Genomic DNA, 12,243 nt, shown 5'->3' on the forward strand with positions numbered 1-12,243 from the left:
GATTTTAATAGAGTCTTGAGGGGAAGAGAAGATAAGGCTGTGCTCAATTTGTCATCTTTACCTGATTCTTAATATTTTCTTGATAAGTCATGTTGCATAGTTTTAATACTCAGATCTTACAGAGTTATATGGGCAAATGAAAAAAAAAATGAGAAACTAATATACTGTGAGAGAGATAGTGTCTTAAAAGGTATTTGTATCTAATTTCATACTCTATCAGAAGAATATCTTGATTACAAAACTGCCCATTTTTGTGTTGTTGGCTCATTATTCAAGTAATTACGTAGTACGATTTAGGACCATTCTGTTACTGAGGAGCTTTGAAATGAAGAGTTACGTTTTTATCCTAAAACTGTGCATTTTTAATTAGAAAGTTAAGTCGATAATAAGAGTGCTTAACATGCCAAAAGGACTTCTCAGTTTGGGTGGAATTAGTAACATGAAGTTTTTACTGATCAAGAGGAGAAAGTCAACAAGGTTGTAAGAATTATGATTTTTGAGATTTTATCCATTTAGATGCTCAAATAAGACTTTACCTTAACTGACTAAATATCTTTATTCAACATAGTATTGGAAGTCTTAGCCTCTCCAATCAGACAACACGAAGAAACAAAAGGCATCCAAATCGGCCAGGAAGAGGTCAAACTTTCACTCTTCGCAGATGACATGATACTCTATATGGAAAACCCAAAAGATTCCACCAAAAAACTGCTAGAACTGATCCATGAACTTAGCAAAGTTGGAGGATATAAAATCAACGCACAGAAATCAGCTGCATTCCTATACACCAACAATGAAGCAACAGAAAGAGAAATCAAAGAATCGATCCCATTTACAATTGCACCAAAAATCATAAAATACCTAGGAATAAATCTAACCAAAGAGGTGAAAAATCTATGCACTGAAAACTGTAGAAAGCTTATGAAAGAAACTGAAGAAGACACAACAAAATGAAAAAAGATTCCATGCACCTAGATAAGAAGAACAAATATTGTTAAAATGCCAATCCTACCCAAAGCAATCTACGTATTCAATGCAATCCCTATCACAATAACACCAGCATTCTTCACAGAGCTAGAACAAGTAATCCTAAAATTTGTATGGAACCAGAAAAGACCCCAAATAGCCAAAGCAATCTTGAAAAAGAAAACCAAAGCCAGAGGCATCACAATCCTGGACTTCAAGCTACACTACAAATCTGTAATCATCAATACATCCCAGGTGGTGCTGGGAAACCTGGACAGCAACATGCAGAAGAATGAACCTGGACCACTTTCTTACACCATGCACAAAAATAAACTCAAAATGGATGAAAGACCTAAATGTAAGACAGGAAGCCATCAAAATCCTCGAGGAGAAAGCAGGCAAAAACCTCTTTGATCTTGGCCGCAGCAACTTCTTACTCAACATGTCTCCAGAGGCAAGGGAAACAAAAGCAAAAATGAACTATTGGGACCTCATCAAAATAAAAAGCTTCTGCACAGTGAAGGAAACAATCAGTAAAACTAAAGGCAACCGACAGAATGGGAGAACATATTTGCAAACGACATATCAGATAAAGGGTTAGTATCCAAAATCCATAAAGAACTTATCAAACTCAACACCCAAAAAACAAATAATCCAGTGAAGAAATGGGCAAAAGACATGAATAGACACTTCTCCAAAGAAGACATCCAGATGGCCAACCGACACATGAAAAAATGCTCAACATCACTCATCATCAGGGAAATACAAATCAAAACCACAGTGAGATACCACCTCACACCTGTCAGAATGGCTAACATTAACAACTCAGGCAACAACAGATGTTGGCGAGGATGCGGAGAAAGAGGATCTCTTTTGCATTGTTGGTGGGAATGCAGGCTGGTGCGGCCACTCAGGAAAACGGTATGGAGGTTCCTCAAAAAATTAAAAATAGAACTACCCTACGACTCAGCAATTGCACTACTAGGTATTTATCCAAGGGATACAGGTGTGCTGTTTCAAAGGGACACATGCACCCCAATGTTTATAGCAGCACTACCAACAATAGCCAAAGTATGGAGAGAGCCCAAATGTCCGTCAATGGATGAATGGATAAAGAAGAAGCGGTACATATATATAATGGAGTACTACTCGGCAATGAAAAAGAATGAAATCTTGCCATTTGCAACTACGTGGATGGAACTGGAGGGTATTATGCTAAGCAAAATTAGTCATTCAGAGATAGACAAATATCATATGACTTCACTCATATGAGAACTTTAAGAGACCAAACAGATGAACATAAGGGAAGGGAAGCAAGAATAATACAAAAACAGGGAGGGGGACAAACCATAAGAGACTCTTAAATATGGAGAACAAACAGAGGGTTACTGGAAAGGGTGTGGGAGAGGGGATGGGCTAAATGGGTAAGGGGCATTGAGGAATCTACTCCTGAAATCATTGTTGTACTATATGCTAACTAATATGGATGTAAATTAAAAAAATAAAATTAACAACAAAAAAAAAAACTTTAGGAAAAAAAAAAGTAAAGGGATGGAGAAAAATCTATCACCAATTGGATATCAAAGTAAAGCCAGGGCAGCAATACCTATATTGGAAAAATAGACTTTAAAACAATGACTCTAACAAGAGGCAAAGAAGGACTCTATATAATCATAAAGGGGACAATCCAACAAGAATATATAACATTTGTAAATATTTATGTACCCAACATGAAAGTACCCAAATACATAAAACAGTTAATAACATAAATAATCAATAGTACTATAATAATATTAGGGAATTTTAATAGACATAAAGTAAATAATCAATAGTAAGATAATAATATTAGGGAACTTTAATACCCCACTTACATCAATGGACAAATCACCTAAGCAGAAAATCAACAAGGAAACAATGGCTTTGAATGACACCCTGGGCCAGATGGATTTAACAGATAAGTTCAGAATATTCCATACTAAAACAGTAGAATACACATTCTTTTCAAGTGCACATGGAACACTCTTCAGAACAGATCACGTATTAGGCCACAAAACAAGCCTTGAAAATTTACAAAGATTGAAGTCATACGATGCATCCTTTCTGACCACAACGCTGTAACTCTAGAAATGGACCACAAGAAAAAATCTGGAAAGACCACAAATACATGGAGGTTAAATAACATGCTACTAAATAAAAAATAGGTCAACCAGGAAATCAAAAAAGAAATTAAAAGTACATGGAAACAAATGAAAATGAAAATACAACATTCCAAAAAACTTTGGGATGCAGCAAAAGTGGTCCTAGGATGTAAATATATAGCAATGCATGCTTACCTTAAGAGCAAGAAAAATCTCAAATAAACAACCTAAGCTTACACCTAAATGAGCTAGAAAAACAACAAACAAAACGTAAAATCAGAAGAAGGAAGGAAATAATAAATCTTAGAGCAGCAATTAATAATACAGAAACTAAAACAACAATAGAACAGATCAGTGAAACCAGGAAATGGTTCTTTGAAAAAAAAAAATCAGTAAAATTGATAAACCTCTAGCCAGATTTATCAAGAAAAAAAGAGAAAGGACACAAGTAAATAAAATCACAAATGAGGAGAAATAACAAACACCAGAGAAATACAAATAATTGTAACATATAATAAAAAACTATATGCCAACAAATTGGGACAACCTAGAAGAAATGGATTAATTCCTAGAAACATATAAGTTACCAAAACTGAAACAAGAGAAAATAGAAAATTTCAACAGACAAATTACCAGCAAAAAATTGAATCAGTAACCACATATCTCCCAACAAAGTCCAAAGCCAGATGGCTTCCCAGGGGAATTCTACCAGACATTTAAAGAAGAGTTAGTACCTGGAGTGCCTGGGTGGCTCAGTATGTTATGTGTCCGACTTCAGCTCCAGTCGCCATCTCACAGTTTGTGAGTTCAAGCCCCACGTTGGGCTCTGTGCTGACAGCTCAGAGCCTGGAGCCTGCTTCAGATTCTGTGTTTCCCTCTCTCTCTGCCCCCCTCCCCCATTCATGTGCGTTCTCTCTCTCTCTCTCTCTCTCTCTCTCTCAAAAATAAACATTAAAAAATTTTACAGAAGAGTTAATACCTATTCTTGTCAAACTATTCTAAAAAAATAGAAAATGAAGGCAAAATTCCCATTTCATTCTATGATGCCAGCATTACCCTGATACCAAAACCAGATAAAGATACCATAAAAAAAAAGAGAACTACAAACTAATATTTCTGATGAATATACACGTAAAACTCCTCAACAAAATATTAGGAAGCCAAATTTAAAACTACATTTAAGAAATCATTCACTACAATGAAGTGAAATTTATTCCTGAGTTGCAAGGGTGGTTCAATATTTGCAAATCAATCAACGTGATACAGCACATCAATAAGGGAAAGGATAAGAACCATATGATCATTTCAATAGATGCAGAAAAAGCATTTGACAAAGTACAACATCCATTCATGATAAAAACCTTCAACAAGGTAGGTTTAGAGGGAACATACCTCATCATAGTAACAGCTAACATCATCCTCAATGGAGAAAAACTGAGAGCCTTTCCCCTAAGGTCAGGAAGAAACAAGGATGTCCACTCTCACCCCTTTTATTCAACATAATACTGGAAGTCCTAGTCACAACAGTCAGATAAGATAAAGAAGTAAAAGGCATCTAAATTGGTAAGGAAGAAGGAAAACTTTCACTGTTAGCTAGTGAATGTCTATAACAGTATTAGCTAGTTATGTCTATAACATGACACCATATACAGAAAACCTGAAAGACTCCACCAAAAACTGAGAACTGACAAACAAATTCAGTAAAGTTACAGGATACAAAATCAACATACCAAAATCTGTTGCATTTCTATACATCAATAGCAAAGCAGCAGAAAAAGAAATTAAGAAAACAATCCAATTTACAACTGCAACAAAATAATAAGATAACTAGGAGTAAATCTAACCTAGAGGTGAAAGATCTATACTCTGAAAACTATAAAATGCTGATAAAAGAAATTGAGGACGACACAAAGAAATGGAAAGACATTCCATGCTCCTGTACTGGAAGAACAAACACTGTTAAAATGTCTATGCTACCAAAAGTAATCTATACATTTAATGCAATACTTATCAAAATACCAAAAGCATTTTTCACAGAACAAAAAAAAAAAAACAATTCTAAAATCTGTATTGAACCACAAAAGACCCCAAATAGCCAAAGCAATCTTGAAAAACAAAAACAAAGCTGGAGGCATAGCAATTCCAGACTTTAAGTTATTATTACAAAGCTGTAGTGATCAAAACAGTATGGTACTGGCACAAAAGCAGACACACAGATCAGTGGAACAGAATAGAAAATCCAGAATTAAACCCACAATTATATGGTCAATTAATCATCAACAAAGCAGAAAAGAATATCCAGTGAGTAAAAGACAATCTCTGCAACAAATGATGCTGGGAAAACCAGGCAGCCAGACGCAGAAGAATGAACCTGGACCACTTACACCATACACAAAAATAAATGGATTTTTTTATTAAAATGGATTAAAGACCTAAATGTGAGACCTAAAGCCATAAAAATACTAGAAGAAAGCACAGACAGTAATTTCTCTGACATCAGCATAGCAAGTTTTTTCTAGATAGGTCCCCTGAGGCAAAGGAAACAAAAGCAAAAATAAACTATTGGGACTACATCAAAATAAAAAGCTTCTGCACAGCAAAACAAACAATCAACAAAAGTAAAAGGCAACCTACAGAACAAGAGAATATATTTTCAAATGACATATGTGATAAAGAATTAGTATCCAAAATATATAAAGAACTTCTAAAACTCAACACCCCCCCCCAAAAAAAATAATCCAATTTAAAAATGGGCAGGAGACATAAACAGACATTTCTCCAAAGAAGATATACAGATGGCCAGCAGACACATGAAAAGATGCTCATCATCACTTATCATCAGGGAAATGCAAATCAAAACTACAGTGAGATATAACCTCACACAGGTCAGACCAGGTAAAATCAAAAACGTAAGAAACAACAGGTGTTGGCAAGGGTGTGGAGAAACAGAAACCCTTTTACATTGTTGTTGAGAATACCAACTGGTGCAATCACTCCGGAAAACAGGGGATGGGAGGTCCTCAAGAAGTTTAAAATAGTACTGCCCTACACTCCAGCAATTGCATTACTGGCGTTAATGGAAAGAATACAGATTGAAAGGGATACATGCACCTATATGCTAAATATTTAGTTATCTACAATAGCCAAATTAGGGAAGCAACCCAGTGACCATCAACTGATGAATGGATAAAGAAGATGTGGTATATAATTACAATGGAATGTTATTCAGGCATTAAAAAAAAAATGAAATCTTGCCATTTGTGGTGACAAGGATGGAACGAGAGTATTATGCTAAGCAAAATAAGCCAGTCAAAGAAAGAAAAATACCATATGATTTCACCATATGTGGAAGTTAAGAAACAAAACAAACAAGCAAAGGGCAAGAGAGAGAGAGAGAGAGAGAGGCAAACCAAGAAACAGACTCTTAACTGCAGAGAACAAACTGATGGCTACCAGAGGGGAGTAGCGTGGGGGTACCGATGCAATAGGTGATCGGTATTAAGGATTGCACTTGTGATGAGCACTGGGTAATTAAAATAAAAACTTCTTAAAAAATGATTAATGTATCAAATTTATTGCATACTTTAAAAGTACAAATCATCTTTAATTTTGATGACACCCACTAATAAAGTTCTATTCTAATAAAAAGAAAGAAAGAAAAAGAAGACTGTTCTCTTTCAATTTCTTAATTCTTAACTGGCATGGCATTAGGGGACCAATTAGGTAGGAAAACCCTATAAATAAGTTGCTCTAGTGCTCAGTAGGATATATCTCCAATCTTCCTCGAACATATATTTGTAAGTAATATGATGACTATAAAGCAACCCACAATTAATTGTTTAGGTTTCAAATGTCATTCACTATGCAGCAATTCCATAATTATTTCCATCACTTTTCATGATGCCTGTAATTTACCAGCTAAACCTTCATGAGGTTTTGTTGCCAAAAACTTAGTAAAATTTTGTGGCCAATTTGAACTAAGTTCCCTAACATATGTTGTCTAAAATGTACAGTTAGAGTTATTCTGCAATCAATAAAAATTAAATTCAAAAAACCTGAATGATGGCTAAGCCTCTAAAACTATGCAGTTGCTGCCAACTCTTTTTCTTTCAAATGAGGTACAAAAGCATGTAAGGCAGCTAAGGTAAAATTCCCAGACTCTGCTCACCTCTCACCAATTACTATGTATGTGTTTTGTGTGGGATGTCCTAAAAATACAATTGTGTAACAGAAAGAGCAGGGATTTAGAGAGGATCTGATTGACCCAGCTTGAGTTACATGGTAGGCAGGATTCTAATATGGCTCCCAAGATCCCTGCCCCAGCTATTGGTACACACCCTATATAATCCCCCTCACTGGAGCTGGAATTGTGAATAAAATGCAATAGTTACTTCTGCAATTACATTATAATACATAAAACTCCACTGTAGTAAACTAGAGAGTAATTCTTCTGATGGCCTTAAAGAAGCAAACTACCATGCTGTAGAGAGGGCCACATGATAAGGTACAACCTCCAGCAGCTGAGAATGGTCCTCCACTGACAGCTAACAAGTCCTACAACCACAGAAGCTGAATTCTGCCAACAACTAGTGACCTTGGAAGAGGACCCCAAGCCCTTGATGAGACCAAAGTCCCAGTCACCATCTTGAAATCTGGTCAGACCCTGACAGCAGAGAACCTAGTCAACCTACAACCACACTCATGACCACATTCCTGACACAAATAGAAACTGTGAAATAATAAGTTCATGGTGTTTTAAGTCACTAAATTTTTTGTAATTTGTTTTGTAGGAAAAATATATATATATGTATATATATATATATATATATATATATATGTCACATGATTACCGCTTAGAAAGAAGAGGTGGGATACCTTGATTAACAGCTGAAGTAAGGCTGTATCCAATGAAGGTGAAGTGGTCCTCTTTAAGCACAAATGAAGTGTCATCATCAGTTGGGGGGGATGGATACTGGAATAAAGAAAAACAAAAATAATCCACCACAATATATTAATTTTCTGATATCTCATAGGCCTTCAACATTCAACTCACAACTCTCTCCTACTATTGACTCTATTGCCATATACACACTCCTTGATCTACATGCCATTGAGCCAGAGACCAACAAAGAATACATGAAGGCAACAAAATCTAGTAACACCGGGCAAACATAACAAATTAGTCTTAAATCTACCACTAATTAGCTACATGACCTTGGGCAAGCCATTCATGGTCCAGTTTCCTGTCTATAAAAAAAAGGCGGGGTGGGGATTGGACTAGCTTTAACGTCTCTTCCAACATTAAAACTGTATGAATTTTTCGTTCAAAAAAAAAAAAAAACCACCACTGGGGCAACTGGGTGGCTCAGCTGGTTGAGCGTCTGACTCTTGATTTCTGCTTGGGTCATGATTCCAGAGTCATGGGATCAAGCCCTGGGTTGGGATCCTCACTGAGCATGCAGCCTGCTTAAGATTCTCTCTCTCTCTCTCTCTCTCTCTCTCTCTGCCCCTCTACCCCTGCTCACATGCTCTTTCTCCCTCTCAAAAAAAAAAAAAAAAAAAAACCACCAAAATAATTCAAAATAAATTTTGATTGCTATAAAAAGAGCCAATACTGCTCCTAAAACATAACCCCTCCCCTCAGTATTCTGCCTCTGAAAGTGGCATCAAGAAAGGTTTTAGAGAAAGCCATAAGATATTTGCCTTCCACACCCAAATTGTTTAATAAAAGCTACCACATAAACGAATCTGGGGGTAGTTTAGAGGGGGATCTTTGTAGAGTAAATCAGAATCAGAATCACCAGGGGACCTTTGTAGAGTAAAATGTCCACGATTGAAAATCAATGTTTTAGGTTGCTACTGTGAATCATAATACATTTATGTTATAATTCTGTTGGAAACATGTATTTTACTTTTTTTTCCCTTACCTGCCATTTATTGCGTTAAATGGCATTGCTAAAGACCTAAAGTTGCAACTGAAAGAATTCATTTGTAAATTCACACTTTGTGAAAACACCTATAATAATTTTTGATCTCTTGAATCATTTTCACAACATGATAAATCAGAAAAAAAAGCAATTTCATTTTCTGAAAACCTACATTAACTCAAATAAGCTGAAAATTAAATGTTAATGTAGTTATTTCACTTCTGAAATGTTGCAAAGAAACGTTAATCACAGTTGTTCTCACCAAATACATATTAACTGTGTAACAGATTCTTTTCCTTTGCAGTCTTCTCTTCCCAACAAAAATAAACCAAAAAATGAACAAGAAACCCTCAGAGTAGATTTCTCAGTTAAATTATTGTAACCATAATAAATTCCCATTACTGTCAAGCTTTTAAGTGAAGACAATTCCTAAAAGGGGAAGGGGAGGTTAAGGAAGAAAAAAGGCTTTCAGTAAATACTATCATTCAACTGCACAGAAGAAAAAAATTTTAAGAAGACTTCCAAATCAAGATACAACTAATGTAATAGTAAGATTAAATGATAGGTTATTTCACAGCACAAGAACAAGGTATTATTTCTTTTTCGATAGTCTCTATTGGAAAAGTGCCAAATAAAGTTCACATATATGGTAAATCTTATGCCTGGGATTGTCAGGAGTAACTTTGTTCCCGTATAGTATTCATAGAGAAATTGGGACCATTCCTGTAGCTTTGTCAAATTAAAAACAGACCAAAAAAAAAAAAAAAAAAAAAAAAAAAAAGATAAAAATTCTAAAAATCTCAAACTAGATAAAAATTTTTCTTATAATTCTTATTTTGTTCCCCTTTAAATCCGTTTAGACACTTAGCACCGTAATTTAGTTAAAAGAAACAGTATGAAAAAAAATAGTATGGAAAATTCTCAAAAAAATTCACACATCAAGTGAGTTCACTTAACATCCAGGTTTCCAAAAGGCAAGGATTTGCCTTCCTGAGGTAACACTATGAGACACATACATGGTGAAGTCTCTTTCCATGAACGCTGTTAGAATTTTAAAAGTTTAAATTTAAAAAGAAATTTAGAAATTTAGAAAAAGTCTACCTATTCTTTTTTCCCAAATCTTGCATCAACCATTTGATGCCCGGGGTGGGAGGGCGAGGGCGTATCTCCACGTGCGCGGGTAAGAAGCTGCGCTTGCACCCTGGAGTCTGCCGCACCCACCCACGCGCCACAATCCCGGGCCTCTGTTCCCTAAGGTAGGCGGCACAGAATGGACCTACCCGGTCTTAGAGCTTCAACAAAGTAAACCAAAAAAAGAGCCTAGCGCTGAAGGGAGGAAACTAATGATACTTAAAGGCAGAATGCAGACCTAATGCGCAGAACTTGGTTTTCAAACCACTTTCCAGGCTCCTCAACACTTGACAGCTGAGACCACACTTAGGGCCCGATTTCTTCCAGCAGGGCTCAACAGTAAAGCGATCCCTGGGGGCGGGGGCGGGGGCGGGGGCGGGTAATGAGAGACGGCTGCTTGGGGAGGAGCTCGGGAGAGTTGAGCCCACAAGTAGCAGTATGACTCCTCACGCCTCCCTCCATGCCGCACAGAGGAGGGCTCGAGGCGTCGCGGCCAACGCGGGAACGCAGAACACGCACACCCCGCAGAAATAGAAATTTTCCAGAGCGCGGGCCCGCAGAACTGAACGGAAGAAGTCTTTGTTTCACAGCTCTCTCGATGACCTAATGAGGAAGGGGGAGGGCAAAAATCAGGTCAGTGACCAGAAGCCAAACAAGTTTGCGATTTTCGTAATGCAGCGAAGGCAAAGGTTTCCCAGGCCTCCTATTTAAAAGAGTCTACTTAAACTCCTTCAGGGAGTTTCTATTTCTTAGCTTCCACGATGTAGTTCACGAAAGCTGTGCGGTCAGCCTCCGACGCCTCTCTAAGCCGAGCTCAGGAAGTCTGTAGGCTCCGCCTCTTGGTGGGCATGGCGCGCCTGCGCGCAGTTATTGTACTAAAGTATTTGTGCCTGCGCATCGTCTCCGTGGCAGCGATGGCCGAGTGGTTAAGGCGTTGGACTTGAAATCCAATGGGGTCTCCCCGCGCAGGTTCGAACCCTGCTCGCTGCGGAAGCGGGTAGCTTCCTTTTTCCCTTTTTAAATATTTGTACACCTTAAAACAATAACCTTTACTTGAACTGCTGCATTTCCCATTCCTGCGAGCTAAATGGCTCACCTACAAAGTTTAATGTGTCAAAAGAAAAAACAATACGTTGCAGTGCTCCAAACATGTATTTACGCTGAAGAGAAAAATCTTCCTTTGTCGTAGCCGGCAAGGTAATGGTTTCAGAAACTTGGGCTTCAATGTGAAGGCAAGTTCGCGAAATATAAATAAAATAAGGTAAATATTGTCACAATGTTTTGGGCTATCACAGCCCAGACAAGCTATCATATGAAAACTGATGGCGAGTGTGGTAACGGGTTAAATAAGTGATAAGCACAAGGTGGTGAATGAAAGTGTTAAATCGCTATATTGTTCAACAGAAACTAATAGAATATTGTTAACTATCCTGGAATTAAAATAACTTAAGAAAAATAAAATAAAAATAAAACAGATGACAAGGTTAATGCCACCTCTTTTTCAATCCCAGAATCACCTTCAATAGTTGCCCCACTGCATCCAGAAGTGGTATGAATTGAGAAACAATAAAAAAAATTTGAAGTTTGACTTCTATAGCATGATAGTTACATCCACAGAATGGAACACCATGCATGTAGCCACTAAAATGATAGTGATGACATGAGAAGGCCTTCTCAGTTTTGCCAAATCCAAAATGTTGGACAGACTAGAAAACAATATATATAATGATCACATTTTTGTTAAACTATTTATAGAATCATTTTTATGGCAAGAATGGGACAAAAACACTAGGGGCTGGGAAGAAATAATCAAAATGTTAGAACTAATTATTATCTCTGGGTAGTGGAATTTGGAAAGATTTTAATAGTTTTAACAGTTTTTTGCTTAACATTGTAAAATGTGTGTATTATTTACAAAGAAATTTGTGTGGGTGCCTGGGTGGGTGGCTCAGTCGGTTAAGCGTCTGGCTTCGGCTCAGGTCATGATCTCATAGCCCTGAGTTCAAGCCCCGCCTCTGGCTCTGTGCTGACAGCTCAGATCCTGGAGCCTGTTTTGGATTCTGTGTCTCCCTCTCTCTCTG

The 12,243-nt window shown here is 37.1% G+C and overlaps 1 protein-coding gene and 1 non-coding gene across 2 annotated transcripts in view; one reads left to right on the top strand and one right to left on the bottom strand.

Annotated features, from left to right (window-relative positions):
• The window catches only part of CTNNA3 (catenin alpha 3), a 1,797,955-nt gene extending 1,786,968 nt beyond the window's left edge, over positions 1–10,987 (bottom strand). The window contains exons 1-2 of the mRNA XM_045437558.1: positions 10,401–10,987; positions 7,980–8,076 (exon numbers count right to left, since the gene is read on the bottom strand). The gene's annotated coding sequence lies outside the window, so the exon portion shown is untranslated. The remainder of the gene's footprint in view (positions 1–7,979; positions 8,077–10,400) is intronic.
• Positions 10,988–11,070: 83 nt separating this feature from the next.
• On the top strand, positions 11,071–11,152 carry TRNAS-UGA. The gene has a single exon. It is a non-coding gene; the product is annotated as a tRNA-Ser (tRNA).
• The last annotated feature ends 1,091 nt before the right edge of the window (positions 11,153–12,243 follow it).

Source organism: Leopardus geoffroyi, chromosome D2 (assembly GCF_018350155.1).
Source record: "Leopardus geoffroyi isolate Oge1 chromosome D2, O.geoffroyi_Oge1_pat1.0, whole genome shotgun sequence".
NCBI lineage: Eukaryota > Metazoa > Chordata > Mammalia > Carnivora > Felidae > Leopardus > Leopardus geoffroyi.